The sequence below is a fragment of the Oryctolagus cuniculus genome, chromosome 1 (genome assembly GCF_051225735.1).
Source record: "Oryctolagus cuniculus isolate XC-2025 breed Fujian yellow rabbit chromosome 1, ASM5122573v1, whole genome shotgun sequence".
Taxonomy (NCBI): Eukaryota; Metazoa; Chordata; class Mammalia; order Lagomorpha; family Leporidae; genus Oryctolagus; species Oryctolagus cuniculus.
In genome coordinates, this window is record NC_142867.1 from 78,027,426 (window position 1) to 78,048,391 (window position 20,966).

Genomic DNA, 20,966 nt, shown 5'->3' on the forward strand with positions numbered 1-20,966 from the left:
AAGAGGTGCCAGTCCGAGGTACACAGAACAATGGAACCTGACCTACTCTAGGCCAGGTGGGCCTCCTTGAGCATACTGTTCACTTTGAGACCTCCAGGCTGAAAAGGAGTTGTCCAGAGCAAGGAGGTAGCAGGGCAGGGATGGAGCTTCCCAAGCAGAGAGAACAGTACAAACAGCAAGCATGAAGCTCTTGTGGTGAGGAGAATGCCTTGTGTCTAAGGAACACAGAGAGTTTCAGAGTCGCAGATGGGTGGGGAGTGATGGCAGCTGGGTTTTAGACCATGGGCAGGAGCCAGAACTTCACACTGAAGAGACTTAAGCAGGAGACTGGCTTGATCCTGTTTTTGTTTGGAAGTGTCACTGCAGAGAACAGATCTTAGGGGTTAAGAATAGAAGCTTGGACACCATGAGATCAAATCACAGACTGCCTCTTGTAAAAGCAGCAGCTTTGGAATAAACAAACCTGAGAAATGGGAGCAGGGAGGAGGGTGCCCTGGAAGGAGAAGGAGTGTGAGCGAAGGCCCAGGAGGTCCAGAAGTGGAGAGCGGCTCACAGCGCTCACATGTAGGTATGGGGAGGAGCAGGACAGTGTGAGACCAGAAAGGTCACCCAGAGTCACATCACAGAAGGCCTTGAATGCCAAGGTAGGCTTTTTTAAGTTTGGTTCTATAAAGAGTAGGGAGTCACTGACACTATTTGACCAAGGCAGTAGAACAGCTGTATCTAAGGATGACAAAAAGCCATGAGATGTCTTCATAGTTTTCACTTGCATGTTGCCATCCACTACATATCTTCACATAATTGACTTCCTGTAAGCCACAATGTAACTCCACATTGTTAACATTTTTTGTATTTTTAATAACAGCTGCTATAAAGTAAGTGCCCAATAGTCATCTGGCACAGAGCTAGCTAGAGCATCCACCGGTGTTATCTCATGTGATTCTCCTTTCTTTGCAGTATTTTTAATCCCAATTTTAGATGAGAAAACTGAAACTGAGAGCTAGGAAGGGGTACAGCAGGGGCACACAGTGAAAAACAGCATAGTAATGGCCTCACACTAGGCAGAGTTATTTATCCATTTGGCCCATAGTGTTTGAGGCCCCCACAGCTTACAGGGAACTGCAAAAACATTTGAAGCCTACAAGACAACAACAAATACAAAATACAAAAACTTCAAAATACTGTAGGGAATTGGCAAATATGAAAAGAATAAAGGTGTAAATATCTGGAAAATATGTCGACTTGATTAAGCCAACATCATTAATTTTTTTCCTTATTATTTGCTGAAATGTTTATTACCTTTGAAAAATTTTAAGATTAAGTTCTCTCATATTGCAAGATATTCAGAGAAGATAGAGCAGTTCCCAGAAATGCCAAGTAATCTAAAAGCAACTAAGTAACCTGCAATCAAATAATTTCAAAACCATAATCATAAAAATACTTTCAAAAATATACATGATGTGTATGTGAATTTCAATGTGTTTGATGTCGGCTACCAAAAGTGAGACAGTGGGCCATGTGATGGTTAAAACAGCCCCCTGACTGGGGGAACCAGCCTAACTATGAGATTCTCATTTCAGAGAACCACCTGGGCTTTATTACTCAGTTAAGGTATTTATGAGATGGTCTTTGAGATTATGTAACTGAAAGAAGGGAAGGAGAGAGCAAGGAAGAAAAAACAATTTTTTAAAGCCAACTCTGACAGATTTTCTACCATCAGCAACAGCTCAAAGTTTTGCAGGGAAAGAAATGAACTTCCAAGATATGGGTTTGTTCTCAAAAAGCTATGGTAAAAATACATCATTTACTTTTCAAGCCTCTAGCACACAGTGCACTGGCCAGGCAGGCCACATTGGCATTGACATTCATTGAGTTCTTTAAAGTATCCCCTCTGCAATGCCAGGGAAGGTTCATCATAGGATTGTTGTTGAGTTTTTCTCAACAAAAGCGAGTAGGACTGTGGGAGGAAGAGCCTTGGGATGGATTCAGGGAGAGTAAAGAAGCTGTGACTGCTGTCAAGTACAACCCAGACAGCTCCTCATATGGTGAGGTTGGGGATCATAGGGACACAGTCAAGACAGCTAGTGAGATTTGAGTGTGGCCTGTAATTATATAGCATTTCCTAGAGAATATCTATGCTTCTAGGAAAAGGACTCAAGTATTTAGGGGTAAGAGACCTATCCATTACTAGAGTGGTAACAGTGATAGTTCTTACAGAAACTGAACACCCCCTTGCTGGGGGCTGGGGACATGGTGAATGTGGCTGGGGAACTTATATTTCCTGCTCCCTAAAAGCCTAGCAGAAGCAGACTCATTCCTGGCATGGTATGAACAGCTGAGGAAGAGAGTAGGTCGGGATTTTCCAGAATTTGAGGTGGCAACCAGAAATTCAGACATTTAGGACAGTAAAAGTAGGTTCCTTGGCCTTAGCAAGACAGGATTTGTCTGCAGTAGGGACTTTCCTGGGAGTTGAGAGGCAAGAGAGACTAGGAAGTACCTTCCATATGAAGACAACTATCTCAGAAGCACCAGCACCTAAAGGGAAAAATCCATGTTAACTCACCAGCTTAAAGGGGTGGGGCATAAGGGAAGGAGCATTTGATATTGCCCATGGTCAGGTATTGTGCTCAGCACTTTCCTTGCATAGTATCTAATATTTACAACCCCAACTGGCGGATGAGTAGCTCTTAGCTAACTCTGCCAAGTTCAGAGCACTTGTGTATAGCAGAGTAGTGTCTTAACACAAGACATATCTGACTCCTATGTCCAATTCATTCTCACCTATTTTATGTGCGGTGAAAAGCAAGAAGCAGTCAGATGTGTGGTGTAGAACTAGCCTTCAAATATCATGGCAGGGATCCAGAGAGTCCTTGGAAGAAAAACAGGGCTGGGATTTCCCTTGCAGTTTTGAAGACTGCCTAGAACTGAAACCAGCAAAACTGAATCCACAGTGATTGTGTCCCATTGGGAGAAAACAAACCCCAAACATTGGCTGAGACTCCTGTGCGGTCACTGCTTGGACAACTTCCAAGCCAACAGGGTAAACAAGAGCTTGGGTGAGTCCTGTTGCTGTGAAAAGCAATAAGTGCATTGTCAAAAGCATGAGAGCTCACCCTCCTACCCACCTATCCTCTGAGGGCTGGTGAGGTTCATCACTCTGCAGTCCCTAGCCATAACCAAGGATGTCATCCAGGAGAGGGTTCTGTAGTCTAACTATAGCCAGCACCCAACTTATTCATCCATCTATTCATTAATATATTCACCAAACATCTGTGAAGTATGTACTGTGTGCCAAACAATGTAATAGGTGCTGACTTGGAATGTAGCAGCACCTAAAATGGGGCCTTTGTGGCTGGGGACAGGAGAGTAGATCTAATCTGTGATGAAGTGATAATGCAAGCTATAATTAAAAATATATATATATATATATAGTCTCTCTACAACACTCTTAGATACTATTATCACTCCTAATTTATAAATGTGGAACTTCAAGTTTAGTGAGTGAGCCTGTTATTTGTCCAAGGTCATATAATTACTGGTGTACTTGGGTTTGAGTTCTGGTTCTACTTTTCTTTTTTTCTTTATATTTTATTTATTTGACAGGTAGAGTTATGGACAGTGAGAGAGATACAGAGAGAAAGGTCTTCCTTCCATTGATTTACCCCCCAAATGGCTGCCACAGCCAGGAGCCAGGTGCTTCCTCCCGGTCTCCCATGCGGGTTCAGGGGCCCAAGCACTTGGGCCATCCTCCACTGCCCTTTTGGACCACAGCAGAGAGCTGGACTGGAAGAGGAGCAACCAAGACTAGAACCCAGCGCCCAGTTGCGATGCCGGCGCCTCAGGCAGAGGATTAACCAAGTGAGCCACGGCACCGGCCCCTGGCTCTACTTTTCAGTCCAGCTTTCTACTAATGGGCATCCAAGGAGATAGCAAGTGAAGCTAAGTTCTTGGGTCCCTGCCACCCATGTGGAAGATGAGGATTGAGTTCCTAGCTTCTGGCTATGACCTGGTCCAGGCACAGCTGTTGCAGGCAGGCATTTGCAGAGCAAACTTGCAGATGGAAGAGTTTTCTCCCCACCCCCTTTCAAATAAATACAATTAGAAAAATAAAAGCAAGACTGTTTCACTCTAATACCCAAAGCATAGCACTCAGCATGTGGGGACTGAGAGATGGCACCGGGAGTATTGAGGACATGAATTCTGGAGGAAAACTCATTAGGTTGAATGCCAGTTCTGCCATTTCTTATTGCGTAATCTTGGGCAAATTACTAACTTCCCTGTGCCTCACTTTCCTCATCTGTAAGATGAGAACTGTGATGGTTAATTCTGGATATGAACTTCACTGCATGGAGGAAAACCTAGGGAATAAGTCAAGCATCACTTCTGAGTTTGTTCTGAGAGTGTTTCCAGAGAAGATTGTTGTGTGGGTCAGCGATCTGAATGGGGAAGATCTGCCCTTGATATGAGCATACACCATCCTGCTACTACCCTTGGACAACAGACTCCAGGGGCTTTGACCTTTGTGCTCAAGGACTTTCACCAGTGTCCCTCCAGGGACCCTTGTGCCTTAGCCTTGGGGATGCTGTACCACCAAATTCCCTAGTTCTGAGGCTTCCAGCTTCTTGAATGGAGCCACACAACCAGCCTCTCTGGCTCTCTGGCTTGCAGACAGGGGACGTATCAGCCTCTGAGGTCTGTGAACAAATCTTTCCCCCATTTGTCCAAATTCTAGCCATCCTTCCAGACTCAACTAAAAGTTAGGAGTTCCATGCAGCCTTCACAGACATCACCAGCCCCCAGCTATCATTTCCTCCTCAAACTCTAAGATCAAGCCCTCTGTTCCATCAATTCACACCTAATCTTGTATTAGGCATATAGTGTGGGCATAGACAGCCTGGTTCCAAATCCTCACTAGAAGGGTGAGTGTCTAATAAATATTAGTCCCTAGAATAGGTACCCAGTTATGTTGCTAAGAAGACAATTTCTGCCTGTGACATTTCATTTAAGACTATTTAATTTATTTAATTCTGCTACCTTCATAAACCTTTTTTTCTCACTAGATCAAGAGCTCCTTGAAGAAAGCAGCTCAGCGTCAAACATCCTAATTCCCTCATAGCACCAGAGGTACAAGAGAGGCACTAAGTACACAGAAGTACCCAATGGCACTTTCCTCCAGGTTTTCTTTATCAGTCACCTGGAGCATTATGGGTGCTGGGGGAGGGAGGGCAGGAAGTTGAATGCATGTGAGTGACTCAGCCTACTACATGCACTGCCCCAAAAAGGGGTCCGTGGGGAGTTGTTTTTTTTTTTTTAAACAAATATTTATTTGAGAGACAGACTTATAGAGAAAGAGGGAGAGGGAGAGAGAGAGAGAGAGAGAGAGAGAGAGGAAAAAGAGAGAGAGAGAGAGAGATTCCATCTGCTGGTTCATTCTCCAAATGGCTGCAACAACTGGGACTGGGCCAGTCTGAATCCATCCGCATCTCCCACGTGGGTGGCAGTGGTCCAAGAGCTTGGGTCATCTTCCACTGCTTTCCTACGTGTGGATGGAGCTGGAAGGGAAGTGGAGCAACAGGGGCTTGACCCACCTCTCATATTTGATGCTGGCATTGCAGGTGAAGGCTTAACCTGTTGTGCCACTTTTGAATATTGAAGTCACATTTTTCAAATGGCAGAGTTCTAAATCTCAGAATTTAGTGACAGCAGCTCAAATGCCTAGAACACTAAATCCATTCTTTCTTTATTCTCCACTTATAAGATTTCCCTAGACCTGTTTTTTTCCTTCCCAAAATCCCTTCAAAGCCTTCAGATACTTCAACAATCTCCCAAAGATATTTTTAAATTGACTTCCTAATGATTAAAAAGAAAAGGTACAAGCTGTGAATAGAAGAAATAGAATCCGAATTTAATTCTGCATTATAGAGCAAGCCTGCCTTGTAATTCTGTATTGCAGACCCAAAGGAAAGGGCTTCCTTCCAAATACCTGCATGGCTATTAAACCTGAGATCACTTTGGAGCTCATGTCCATGACTCATGTTTCAAGTGTATGATCACAATAATAGCTGTCATTTATGGGGAACCGGCTGCACCTCACACTGTGCAGTGCATTCTGCATAAATCATGAAATTGCTCTGCTAACAACTGCATGAGATATATGTTCCTATTGTCATTCTATAGATGAGATCCAAGGCTGGGACACTGAGAAGTTGGCCTTCCATCTGTGACTATAGCTGTTACAAAAACTGCACAACCTGCATGGGTGATAGTTTTAACTTGAGGGCTTTTTCTCTAACGATAGATAATCCTGACTAAAGGTGGACAGGAGGGATGGCAAAGCCAGTGCTGGAAATTAGAGGGCTGTGACAGGCTCCCACCTTGACGAGAGAGGCAGAGTCACAGGAAGGAGCCATGTCTAACACCTAGAGGTCCTAGAGCACTTGGTGGCAGTTTTTACTCAGTGGACAGTTCCTGGCTTTGGTCCCACTGAGGACTCCATGGGCAGTGCTGCCTAGCTCAAATACCTCCTCCAACCCATTTAAGGCTGCCAAGGTATTCTCAAGCTGGTGGAAACAGCAGGGCCGGGCTAAGAGAACGGCTGATTGCCAATTCATTTTCCATGCATGGAACAAACAGAGAAGGCCAACAGCTTACACACAGACCTTTGAACTGAAGTTGCAAATGCTTCTCACAGAAGCCCACAGGGATTGAATAACCACAGTCAGGCCTGGTAAATTGGTCATCAATTATCCTCTTTTTCCATTTTACAGATGGGAATGTCTAGGAGCCCCGATCCACATTGCTAGAACAAAGAGAAGCCTATTTGCCTCGCCTCTTGTACTGGCTCCTGGGTCTAAATTGAGCTGAGATGTTTCAAAGGTTGAAAATCATTCTAATGTTCTTCTACATGCTCCTCTTGTGTTTAAGAACAGATCCACAAAGTGTAGGACCCTATCCCTCAATGTGGCAAATTGTTTCCAAAACCTCTGCTTGATTTTGCAGTGCAACCCTGTGGACTAAGCCAAATATTACTGCCACAACCACCACAGCCACCCGCAGAGAAGCACATGACCTGAGAAATAAGAGTGAATTGACCACAGAGCTCTGAGTGCAGGGCTATCTTAAGAACAGAGTCATAAGGACAGGGCCTTGCTTTCATCGTCATTGCAAGGCATTTAAACAGAGAAGGTGGGTCAACCACTGGACGGCAGGATGCTTTTATTTCCCAACACTCTGTCAGGAACACACTCCCATCTTCCTCTGAGGCCCTCGGATACCCTGAGCTGAGAAAACACAATTGGGGAGGGAGAGGGGAGATGGGGGCTGTTGCAGCACAGCTCAATTTATGGAAAGGAAGCAGAGGGCATCTCAGCCCAACTCAGCAGCTATTGGCCTCAGCCCCCTGCACCTATGGGCAGCCTACAGCTCTACAATACACAGGGAATGAGCACCTGAGCCAAGGGCCGAGAAGGGGAAGAGAATGGGAGGCTGAGCAGAGAGGTCTGGGGCTTCAGAGAGCTGTGCAAGAGGACAGGAGAGGCTCCCAGGTGACCCTCAGTCAAGGACAAAGGTCCACATGGCTGTGAACTGAGCAGAGTAGAAGAGGCACCAACCATTCTCCAGTCTATGGGATCTTGGTGGGTTCCCGAAGAAGGAAACCTGCCCTCCTCGCCCTTCTGGGTTGCCTGTGGGATGTTAGTTGACCAAAAGCAAATGCGGATGATGGAGACAAGCTGATATATTCTCAGCAGTTAGGGTCACAGAACAAGAGAACTAGATGTTGTTGAAAGAGGTGGGGAATGGCACAGTCCTCCACAAAAAAACTTGGCTGAGACTGGTACAGTAGTGAAGCAGGTTAAGCCACAGCTTGCAACACGGGAAGTCCATATCAAAGTGCTGGTTCAAGTCCCGGCTGCACTGCTTCTGATTCAGCTTCCTGCTAATGCTCCTGGGAAGGCAGCAGAAGATGATGCAAGTGTGTAGGTCCCTGCCCATGTGGGAGACCCAAATGGAGTTGCAGGCTCCTGGCTTCAGCCTGGCCCAGCCCTGGTTGTTGCAGCCATTTGAGGAGTGAACTAACATTGAAGATCTTTCTGTCTCTGTCTCTGTCTCTCTCTTTGTCTTTCAAAGAAATAAAATTTAAAAAAGAAAGAAAGCAAGCTTGGCTGAAGCATCTAGCCCCAGAAGATACAGGAGGTTTTCTCCATTATGATAGAGGCCCTAGGCCTTGGAAAGACTGTTTCACAGCCCCCAAATGACCCCATGGTGGCCAAAGAAGTGCCTTTGAGAATAGTTGGTTGTAGGTCTTTGCATGGTGAGAGCTTCCTTGCAGTCTGCCACATCTCTGCTCCTGGAGGAGGCAGGCAGATAGGGTTAAATTGATTAGATTTGTGAGTTGGAGACCACACCTTCACCCTGCCTTCTTTCATGATCTCATGCCCCTACCTGGCCTCACCTGTACTCCTACCTGCCAATCAGACTATATAGCCACTCCCCTGTGGAAGTGAATAAAAGACCTGGAACACGGTGGGCCCTTCCCTTGCTGTCCCCGAGCTTTAGAGTGTGCAGCCTTTTGGCCGCCCTGCCCTGCCTCGCTTTCCTGCCCACACTACGCTACCTGTGACTGCTCCTAACTGCACGCTTTGCCCCACGTGCCCCCAGCCTGCTCTCTGCCTGGGGTGGACCCAGCTTATGCTTCTAGACTTCTTTCTCCATTAAACAGAGCCCTCACTTCCCTGTGTATTTCTCTCGCTGAATAAATGCCAAAAACGTTAACATATTGCCTGTTTTATTTGAGCTGATATTCAGAATTCTTATCTGAACAGACAGCAAGGACCCTCAACATTAATATTAAAATTATTAATAAAGCTAGCCGATTTCAGTGGGAGTCAAGTCTCTGGATCCAGATTGTGTAGAGAGAAGCAGAACACTTTGGGGTCAGGACAACTGGGATGGAATCTTGCTCTATCATGTCTCAACTTTGAGACTTTGGCTAAGTTTTTCAATTGCTCTGAAGTTCATCTGAAACAATGCAACAAACAACACATAATTCCACTACGAAGGAAAGAAGTAGGTGAACAAATATTATCAAATTTGACAGAAAATGGCCTGCAGTATAGTACACACTCAATTAATGGCAGGCATTACTGTAAAGAGACGGAAGCACCTGATGAACCCGAGAGTCCTGCTGCACACGGAGAACTCTGGCATGATACAGAGTTCAAGTTCAGAGACGCTGGTCCCTGCTTCACGTTTCATTCCATATATGTTCATTCCTCATCAGACATCCACTAAGCCTACCGGGTTGTAAGCAATTGGAAGGCAAGGGTAACACGTCTTTCATCTCTTCAATGAACGTTGAGTACTGACTTCCAGAGTGAATAGTGCCAGTAGAGGTTAACAGACTTGTTCAAAGTCACTTGGGTAATAGTAAGTATCAGTACCAAGACTGTGGGTGGTTTTTTACAAATTGTTTTCCCAGATTGTGAGATGCCTCCATCTAACCAGCAGAGGGCAGGTTTGGATGGTCCTGGCATTCAGAGCCTTTCTCTGTGCAGGGCTGATGGACTTTTCACAAAAAGGACGGGGGGAAAAAAACCGGGAGCTAAGTGTTTTCCAAATTATGCCACCTGTGTCAACATCATCCATGCTGTTTCCTACAGGGTTACCCATAACGTGATTACTCCTTAATGTATGCATAATGGAAGGAAGAGTTTGAGGGACCCAAGTTTCTGTTTCTGTGTATGGTTTCTGAAGCCTGAACCCTAAGCAAGTTAATGACCTGGTGCTAAGGAAATAAAACTGTAACTATATCTTCAGTTTCAAAAAATTGAACTGACAGGTGGATTTTATACATCATCATTTTACCAAAGACTAGAAAAGTTGTCACTTTCCAAGAATCAAACATCTAGGCATTGTCAAAACTGGGACCAAATCCATCATCAGATTTACTTCGTTATGAAGATATTCATGTGTTTAGACATGTGAAAAACAGGTGTGAGGAAATTTGACAATATTTTTCCTGAAACTATTAATCCCATCTGCCTGATGGTAAAAAATTCCGTCTGGTGACTCTTTGGTAAACACAGTCATGGTTAGTGATTTCCCAGTCACTTTAGATTTAAATGTTTAAATTTGGATTTCCACCTGCCCCTTCTCCCCAGGCTGCATCTAGGTTCTGTGGTGTTGCAGGCTGGTAACAGGGGAACTAGTCCCTGATGGTTGATCTCCATTCCTCACTGGTGTCTGCTGAAGGCAACAAGGTTTCTGGGGGGTCGTTGTCCTTCCAGACACCAGCTGAGCTGACAGTGGCCTACTGTTATTTTCTGGTCCATACTGTTGTGTGACTATATTCCCTCACCATGACTGCAGAACCCCTTTTAAACTATCAGCTCTTTCACATTTTTGGAAGATAAGAGGAACAGGAGTTTTGAGTGCTCCTCCATAAACCTCCATCACCTTGGAATGTCTTGGGTCTCTCCCTAATGCCATGCCCCTTCCTGGTCTGTTCAACAATCTCTCCTCTCCCTCACCCTGTGTTCTTACAGCTGAGGGCACATATAAAAGGCTGCTGCATCCAAGAATTCCAAATGGAAAGCAAGATACAAGGTGACACCCTTCATGTGTCCCATCAATTAAATGTGAGAATTCATCATCCTGCCTCTGTGAACATGGCCTTCTTCCATCACTCTTCTTCCATGATGACAGATCTGTATAGAAATAGAGCTCACACTATGTTTAGCTTCCTGGCTCCTTCTCAAATTCTTCCCTTTCATCTGCACAAAATAGCATTAGTCCTCTCTCCTATGGCTGGGATAAGAGTGAACTAGGGAATGTACAGTGGGAAGTTTTTTTTTTTTCAGGAAAAGACTCACTTATATGATAACATGTACCTTTTATCAAGTTTGTCAGGTGTTTGCCATTATTTTTCATAGGTGTTTTTCAGCCTCTCGCATTCTTCAGTAACTCTAATTACACATACATTAAATCCCTTGATAGCACCCCACAGATCAATAAGGCTCTAATAATGTTTTTCATCTTTCTTTGTAAACTTTTTATGCTTATCTATTTATTTGTCATCTACTTGAGAGGTAGAGCAAGAGATAGAGAGACTATCTTCCATCTGCTGGTTCACTCACCAAATACCTACAACAGCCAGGGCTGAGCCAGGCCAAATCCAGGAGTCCAGAACACCATCCAGGTCTCTTACATGGGTGCTAAGGACCCAAGAACATAAGACATCATCTGCCACCTCCCAGGACTCATTAGCAGGAAGCTGGATCAGAACCAGAGCAGCTGGGACTCGAGCCAGCAATCCAATAGGGGATGCAGTTATCCCAAGCAGCAGCTTAATTCCACTGTGCCACAATGTCAACCCCTTCTTCTTTTATTTGTATTTCAAATTCTACATTTCCTTTTTACTTCAAGTTCATTGTTCATTTCTTCTCTTAAACATGCTTAATGAGTTTTCAATTTCAGATGTTGTATTTTTCAGTTATAGAATTTTCATTTGGTTTTCTAGTTCTAATTTCAGTGATGAAATACTTCATCTGTTCTATCACTATACCCATCTTTTTCCTTAAATCCTTTGAACTGTTATAATCATTTTAAAGGCTTTGCTAATTCTAGCATCAGTGTCATCTCCGAGGCTATTTATGTTGAAAGCTTTTCTTCCTGATTGTGAAATACATTTTCCAGTATTTTCTTTTTTCTTTTTTTCTTAAAATTTATTTTATTTATTTGAAAAGCAGAGCTACACAGAGAGAGAGAGAGAAGCAGAGAGACAGATCTTCCATCTGCGGGTTCATTCCCCAAAATGGCAGTGATGGAAAGTCTGGGCCAGACCAAAGTGAGGAGCCAGGAGCTTTCTCCTGGTCTTCCACATGGGTGTGAGGGGCCCAAGGACCTGGGCCATCTGCTGCTGCTGTTCTCAGGTCATTACTAGGGAATTGGATCTGAAATGGAGCCGCCAGGTCTCAAACCAGCACCTATGTGGGATGCCAGCATCTCAGTAGGTGGCTTTACCTCCTATACCACAATGCCAGCCCCCATGGTCTCTTTTCAAGTAATTTTTTATTGTATGCTAAACATTAAATTACTAGCACAACAGAGCGCCTTCTCTGTTAAGCCCCTCATCCCTGTGATTTCGTTTTTTTCCTTTTCTTTCTTTCTTTTTTTTTTTTTTTTTTTACAGGCAGAGTGGACAGTGAGAGAGAGAGACAGAAAGGTCTTCCTTTTGCCGTTCGTTCACCTCCAATGGCTGCCGCGGCCAGCGCGGTGCTGAAGCCAGGAGCCAGGTGCTTTTCCTGGTCTCCCATGGGGTGCAAGGCCCAAGCACTTGGGCCATCCTCCACTGCACTCCCTGGCCACAGCGGAGAGCTGGCCTGGAAGAGGGGCAACCGGGACAGAATCCAGCGTCCCGACCGGGACTAGAACCCGGTGTGCCGGCGCCGCTAGGTGGAGGATTAGCCTATTGAGCCACGGCACCAGCTTTATCCCTGTGATTTCTAATACCTACTGCTTGACAACAGTTGCTTTGTATATTTTGCTTAGTTTTACTGTCATCGATAATGGAGGGGGAGTCTGATACCCGTTAGTCTAGTCTAGATTAAGGTAGAGAGAAGCAGAAAGGAGAAATGGAGAAAAAGAGACATGGAAACATTTAAATTTCTGACACACAGTTTCATCACAGCGTTTCCTGTGATTTGGTTACTCAAAAATTCTTTCATTTGTGTGAAGCTCCTATGTTATTCTGATTCCCATGAGAAGTAGGTTCTAAGATTATAAGGTTCAAGACAATGATTAGGAAAAGTGCCTTTAAAGGAAAATGTAGAAGGAGGCAGAGGAGACTTGGATAGCCATTACACCAAGATGAGGGTCTAACCTTTGTGGAAAAAAATAGAATAAGGAGAGTAAGTTGGGTGGAAGAGTCTTGGATTAAAATGCAGTTCTAAAGGAGATCAGCAAACCTAATGGAGAATCTTCAAACCAATATCACCTATCAGTGGAGTCCCAGGTCTCCCCAGAGCAGCCCACCAGAGAATCCTACCGCATCTAGTCACTGGATGGCACCTTTATAGTGTTGCCAGACTACTGACAGGACACCTGATTAAATTTGAATTTGAATTTCAGATGAGCAGTAAATCATTTTTAGTATGAATAGATCCCAAGTATTGCATAGGCATTCTGTGTTTTTATTTGCTAAATGTGGCACCCTCAAGTGCAAGGAGGATGTGGGCTCAGTGTGAATGCAGTCATGGATGGAAGTGCAGCAGCTGGAACATCCATCAATCACATGCTCAGAGCTGGAGATCTGTGAAGCAAATCCTCCTGGCTGCCATCGTACTCCCTTCAATGCACATTCTAGTATACCTTCCAGCACCCTTCCTCGTAGATTTCTTTTATTCCAAGCTAGTTTTTAGTGTTGTCGCTTGTAACTCAGTAAGTTCTAAGTGATTGCTACAGTTATCTACGGATTTCTAACAAACCATCTCCAACTTTGTAATGTAAAACAAAAACCTTAGGGGCCAGTGCTGTGGTGCATTGGGTAAAGCCGCTCCTTGCAGTACCAGCATCCTATATGGGCACCAGCTCAAGTCCCCGCTGCTCCACTTCCATCCAGCTCTCTGCTATGGCCTGGGAAAACAATACAAGATAGCCCAAGTCCTTGGGCCCCTGCACCTGTCTGGGAGGCCCAAAGGAAACTCCTGGCTCCTGCCTTTGGATTGGTACAACTCCAGCCATTACAGCCATCTGGGGAGTGAACCAGCGGATGGAAGACCTATATCTCTTCATCTCTGCCTCTCTCTGTAACTCTACCTTTCAAGTAAATATATAAATCTTTTTAAAAAAAAAAACCCTTATTATACATACAGATTCTATGGGTCATGAATTAAGACAGATTATGCTGTGTGTTGTGGGGGTTGGGGGCTTATCTCTGCCTATAGAGCTGGAAGCCTCATTTGGGATGAAGCAGCAGAGGATGACACAAATACTTGGCCGACTGGGTCATCTGGAGGCTTCTTCATGCGTATGTGTGGTGCCAGGGTTGGGATGCTGGAAGGCTGGGCTCAGTTGAAACTGCTGGCCAGAATGTCTTCTGTGTGTGGCTTAGCATTCCTCACACCATGACTACTCAGTGTAGTTGGGCCTTTCACATAGTGGCTTAGAACTCCAAGCATTGTTGTTTCAGTAAACAAGGTAGAAACTCCATGGCCTTTTATAACTTGGCCTCAGAAGTCATACGGCGTCAGTTCTGCTGTGTCCTGCTGTCAAAGTGGTCCCAAGCCACATGCATTCAAGGAGAAGAGACCTAGACCTTACCTTTTGATGTGGAAGATTTTGTAGGCATGTTTTTAAGTGCCTAATTAGTTGACCAAGCTCAGAACACTATTTTTAAAAGTTCCTCTTGCCCCTTAATGTCTTGACTTCTTAATGTCAAAGACTCTCCTCTAAAAGAAACTCTGGCTCTTTCACAAAGTAAGAACTCAAATGCTCACTGAGTCTGTGTGTGAAGTACTTTTCCAAATATCTATTCAGTCCATCCTCAGAAGCACTAACAAGACCACATTTCTGTACCAATTCTTTGACTAAATCTTTGATTAAATATTTAAGCAAATGCATAACGTAGTGGGAACATCAGAACAAGTTTATTTTTTCTGTAGACCCAGGCTTCCAGCTTCATCAATTATTCTCTGTCATTTGGCGTGAAGCTGTGGATAGAGGTTGTGACATCTGGGAGGATGTGCAGAAAAGAAATGAAAACAGCCCTTTTCATCTTCAGAGACCGAGGACAGCTCAACTATCATTTTCATGATCAGTTTTTAAAGATTTTTGACAACCTGGAGATCACTAACAAAGCAGTGGTTGGTTGAAAGCATTCTTCAATGTATGATGTATGCAAGGCTCTGTAATTTAAAACAAAATAAAATGCGATAGACTCCTTTATGAGGCAGATGTGGATTTAAATTCTACCTCTTGTTGTTGTTATCTAGGTTGACTTGTACAAGTCACTCCACCTCTCTGAGCCATAACTTACCCACTGGGCCACACAAATAATAACCTACCTGAGACAGTGTGCGGAGTATAATAATAAATATAAAATAAAGCAACCACAGCATTTCCTAGTGGCTGCTGGAATATAAGAAGAAAACTGGGAATAAAGCCCCATCAGAGGCTTGCCATGTACCTAACACCACACTGGAAACTGCAGGGGACACAGTAATGATGCAGCCATAGTTCTTGGCACCAGAAATATCACATCAATTCAATGAGCACCATATCTGCTATGAAGGAATCAGCCTGAGGCTGCGCTCTAGGCAGAGTGGGTTCCTAGCTTTCTCTCACTGGTTTATACTGGCCAGTGAGAGTTTCCTCGTTGATTACAATGTTAATAATAGTCCCCACCCTGCATACCTCACCGGGTTTTGAGTGTTACCTATGTAAGTAGGTGTTTGATAAACTTTAAGGTAGTAAAGATGTGTTCTCCCCTCAAGTGTGGTACATGGGCTATCAGAATTGGCATCACCTGGGAGTTTGTTAGAACTGTTAACAAGGTCTCACTCCATATCTACTGAATTAGAATGTAGTTTCATAAGACCGCCAGTGCCAGTGATTCCTATACGTATTAACAGTTGAAAGGCAATCATCTAGCAGGACAACGTTCTGATTTTTAGAATTCCCTCTTCTGGCTGTTTTGATATGTAAAGTGCATTATTAACCTGTGGCTATTTAACCATAACCACTACCCTGTATAATAGAACACCAAAACCTTTCCTTCCTATCTAATTGCAAGGTTTTTTTTATTTTTTAATGTAGGTGTTTATAGTTATAATTTCCCTGTAAGTATTGCTTTGGTGTGCCCCAAACATTTTGTTATGTTGTGATTTTGTTCATCTCAAAGTATTCTCTAGTTTTCCTTGTGATTTTTCTTTTAACCCACTGATTATTTGGAAGTGTGTTATATAATTTATACATACTCATGAATTATTTTTGAGATTATTTATTTTGAAAGTCAGAGTTACAGAGAGACTACAAGACACACACACACACACACACACAGGTGGGGTGGAGGAGGAATCGTCTATCTACTGTTTCATTTCCCAGATGGCTGCTATGGCCAGGGCAGGGCTAGGCCAAGGCCAGGAGCCAGGAGCTTCATCTCAGTCTCCCATGTAGGTGGCAGGGGCCCAAACACTTGAGCCAGCTTCCATTGCTTTTCCCAGGCCATTAGTATGGAGATAGACTGGACAGAAGTGGAGCAACTGAGACACCAACCGGTGCCCATATGGGATGCTGACCTCACAGGTGGTAGCTTCATCCACTAGGCCACCACGTCAGTCCTATATTCATGCATTTTAATCATTTGTATGCTTCCCAATCACCTATAACTGAGCAGTTCAAACCAGAGTTAATGTTTCGATATCTCCTCTCTCTAGCACTTTGCTTCCAATCCTATGTTTCTTATCTTTTTGATGTGCATCACTATTCACCTAACTTCCAAGACAAACCCTGGAGACATCCCACACTACTTCTCTCTTACAGATATTGCCAGCAAATCAGTTCATTTTATTGCTTCTTGGCCCTATCTAAAGCCTTCAAGATACGGCCACTGTCTCCCTAACCTGCTTCATGTCTTACTGTTCACATCTTACTGTGTCCATCCAGAAAGTGTATAATTTATTGGACATGCCTTGTGACTTTCATGTTTATGATCCTGAATTTTGTTATGTCTCCTATAACTCTCCTCTCAAACTGGGCATCTTTCCAGTGCCAACTCAAAATCTGCCTTCTGCCCTGTTTCCCCAGACATACCCTGGTCCCTCTCCTATATTCACAACACCCTTTGTTTTCACCTCTAGTAATTGTTTCACTATGTTATGCTTCATGGGAGTTTATTTTCTAATTAGAAACTAGCTTCTTGGGTGTAAGTATTTGGCCCAGTGTTTAAGATACCAGGTAAGACATCCATGACCCATATCAGACTGCCTGGGTTCAAAACCCAACTCTAGATCCCAAAGCCAGCTTCTTGCTAACACAGGCCTTGGGAGGCAGCAGATGATAGCTCAAGTAGTGGGCCCCTACCACCTACATGGGAGATCTGGATTGAGTTCCCAGCTCTTGGCTTTGGCCTGGCCCAGACCTGCTCATTGCTAACATTTGGGGAGTAGACCAGCAGATGGGAAAGTGCTCACTTGCTCTCTCTTGCTCTCTCTCTCTCTCTCTCTCTCTCTCTGTGTGTGTGTGTGTTTCTGCCTTTCAAATAAAAAATATATGGTTTCTTGAAGTCAGGACAATGCTTGATTTACTTCTGTATTTCCAGTATTAAAAGTCAGTGTAAAACTGGTGTACAGTGGCTGAAGTTACCATTGTTCAGCGCCTACTACATGTGATCTCACAGCTTTCATTCACTGTCACCATCAGTGACTCAAGAACGTCACTGGGTTTACTGTTTTATCCAAGGCATTTTATAGACAAAATTAGCAAAGGAGCCCAGAAACCCCAAACCCATTTCCATTCTGGTGTTCTGTTCCACAGTAGAAAAAATGTAGACAATGACACTGTATTATGTCTTTCTCTTTAGCTTAAAAAAAAAAAGTGAAAGAAAGAATTCTAAGTATTTTAACATTAAAGAATGTTAAACACTTGAGGAGTTAGATACGTTCACTGGACGTTACTTAGTGTACACATATATAGAAACATCACATGGTACCCTGTGAATACATACAATTTTTAAATATATTAAAAAGAAATGGGAAGAGAATAAAGCCCATTTCCAGCACTGAGACTGCATAATGTGATGCACACCATATAACTTCCTGATTCCATAAATTATAGGTGAAGTCTCCTATTCTCTCTTTTGATGATTCATTTTGTGTTTCAGCTTGGCTGGACCAAAACGCCTACATGCTCAGTCCAGCATTACTCCATGTCTTTCTGTTGGGGTTCTTTTAGGGCGAGACAAACATTTTAATCAGTGGGCTGTGGTGAAAGCAGGTTGCCCTCCTGGTGTGGACATGCTTCACACCATCTACTGAAGACCTGACTAGAACAGACTCGTCTCCCTCAACTTAGAGCAAACTGCTGCACCCAGGCTTCAGGCTTGGACTGCAATGTCAGCTCTTAGTGGATCCCCACACTGCTGGTCCAGCTTGTAGATTTGGACTTGCCAGCCTCCATAATCACAGAGACAACTTCCATAAAATAAATCTCTCTGTCTATACCTATATATTCATACACCCATCGGTTCTTTTTTCCTAATATACCCCCTAGGAACCTTTTCCATTGGCATGCGCATTAGATCACTTATGATGCTAAGAGGTAGTAGATTGTTTTTTCATTTTCTTTTTTAATTTATTGCAGAGGCAGAGAGATACAAAGGCAGAGAACTCCCATCTGCTGATTCATTCCCCAAACGTCCTTGATAGCCAGGGCTAGGTCAAGCCAAACTAGGAGCCAGAAACTCAATTCAGTTCTCCTGCATGAGTGGCAGGGACCCCACTATCTGAGCTACCACCTGCCATCTCTCAAGGCACACATTAGCAGGAAGCTAGCACTGGGAGCAAAGCTGAGACTCAAACCCAGACACCCTAATATTGGATGTGGGTGTCCTAAGTTGTGTCTTAACTGTTAGGTCAAATGCCCACCTCATTAGTAAGTTATTTTAAAGAAATAAGGTAGCCGCCTTTAGTGTTGGCATCCATATGGGTGCTAGTTCCAGTCCTGGCTGCTTCAATTCCAATCCAGCTCTCTGGCCTGGGAATGCAGTAGAAGATGGCCCAACTTCTTGTGCTCCTGCACTCACGTGGGAGACCCGGAAGAAGCTCCTGGCTCCTGGTTTCGGGTGGCTCAGCTCTAGCCATTTTGGCCATTTGGGGACTGAACTGGCAGCTGGAAGATCTCTCTCTCTCTCTCTCTCTCTCTCTCTGCCTCTCTGTAATTCTGCCTTTCAAATAAATAATTCTTTCTTAAAAATAAGTCCATTGGCTTCTGTACAAGTGGAGCAAATTATGTTCTTGCTGGCAAAATGGCAGATGTAGAATATTTGGAGACAATTGATGATAATGACAACAATAATAGCAGCTAACATTTGCTTAGCACTTAATTTTTGACATGTGTGTGCTAAGTGTTTCTATCACATGTTACCTCATTTGTGCTATCAGTGCTTTGAGGAGTGTCACCCAGAGCTGTCATCCCTTCCCAACTTTGCAAGAGTGCTACCTCTCCTTTCAGGGAGAAGTCAATACTTTCCAAGTATGGCTCAATGCAGCACTCAGCTGAGTGAGGTTTGAGTCAGGAGCCTGGAGCAGAATCCTGCTTCCCTCCAACCTCACCACAGTATTAATGTACAGAGTGACCTCTCTTACCTGGGCTTTTCCTGTGCCAACCTGATGCTTCTTCCCCAAAAAGTGAGTGCTCATGGTGACGATAGGTCCAGGGGAGCAATCACCCTTCTGGGGAAGAGGGAACAAGTCAGAGCTCTGGTCGACCCCTGAGATTCAAGGTATCCCACATGTGCTTTGACCACCTCCTAGGTCTGAAGATATTTTATACAGTGTCAGGCCCCTGAGTTCAAGGACAGGGATGAGTTACCTTCTTTGCTTCTGGGACCCCATGCTTCTTGCTCAGTACCCTCTCCAGTTTGCGTTGGGAGAACAGAGTCAGCAGTGGCAGTTGTCCCCTCTCCCTGGGGATATAAAACCCTTAGAGATTGCCCCGAGAGTGTCCCTCCCTGCCAGGGGAAGATGGACCCCTCTCTTGCTCAGTGCCACCTGTCCAGGCCCCTCACCCCAAAGGGTTTGTATATACATTTTAAGCCCCACCCCTCCCATGCTACATATATGCTGTATTCTGCAGCTAAAGTGGAGCCCTTCCTTTTACAGCTGGCTCTGCCTTCCCTTCTGGCTTAGCAGATGAATGAACTATAGCCTCCTGTGTTGCAGTGAGCTGCCAGATGGATTCTGTGGAGGTAAGAACAAGGGCACTGAGACTCCATAGCATTAACAACTCCCAAATACTATCTGTGAATTTGAAGCTGCATTTATGTTGTAGTTTTACTTTAAATGCACATATTTTGCGGTTATAGGTTTACTTGCCTAATTTTGTTTTCCTTGGCTTGTCCTTGAATGCAAAATGATGACAACTGATTACATTTACACATCACCTCTTTGAGCTTTCCAAGCCCTTTTACAACTCTTAGCATTTCTCTCACTGGGGCTGTGAGGTCACTAGAGCTAACAGCATTGTCTTTTTGAGTAGAGGCCCAAGGAAGGGCCAGCATTGCAGTATAGCTGGTTAAGCCTCAACCTGCAATGCTGATTTCCCATATGAGCACCAGATGGGAGATTGAGTCTCCAGCTGCACAACTTCCAATCTAGCTCCCTGCTAATGCACCTGGAAAAGTAGTGGAAGATGGCCCAAGTCCTTAGATCCTCACAGTCACACAGGAGACCAGGATGGTGTCCAGTTCACTCTCCAAATAAATGCCATCTAACAACCAGGGCTGAGCCAGACTAAAGCCAGGAGGGACCTCGGACCTCATCCAGGACTCCCAAGAGGGTAGCAAGAACTCAAGGACTTGAACCATCCTCTGCTGCCTACCCAGAATATTAGCAGGAAGCTGGGTCTGAAGCACAGAGTAGCTAGAACTTGAACCAGGCACTCTGATACAGGATGTGAGTGTCCCAAGTGTTAACTTAACCTGTTACACCATAACACAGGCCCTAACAAAGGAGAAACTTAAAACCTGTGAGTTACTAAGTACCTTCCATATGCCCAGCCCTGTACTAGGCCCACTGTGGCCACAGCAGAGAGGCCAGTCCTACTCTTTAAGTCTGTGGATAGGGGAAAGCTGATTGTTTTATTCCTAGCCACTTCCCTTTTTGTGTGTTTGGTGGACCTCACTTATCCCAAAACCAAATAATCATCATAGTTTATTGTCGCTCCCCCTCTTCATGGAGGAACGACACTAA

At 44.3% G+C, this 20,966-nt stretch overlaps 1 long non-coding RNA gene across 1 annotated transcript in view; it reads left to right on the forward strand.

Moving 5' to 3' along the window:
- The first annotated feature begins 639 nt into the window (after positions 1–639).
- LOC127483673 (uncharacterized) overlaps positions 640–20,966 on the forward strand; it is a 43,332-nt gene continuing 23,005 nt past the window's right edge. The window contains exon 1 of the long non-coding RNA XR_016233420.1: positions 640–19,963. This is a non-coding gene — a long non-coding RNA (uncharacterized LOC127483673). The remainder of the gene's footprint in view (positions 19,964–20,966) is intronic.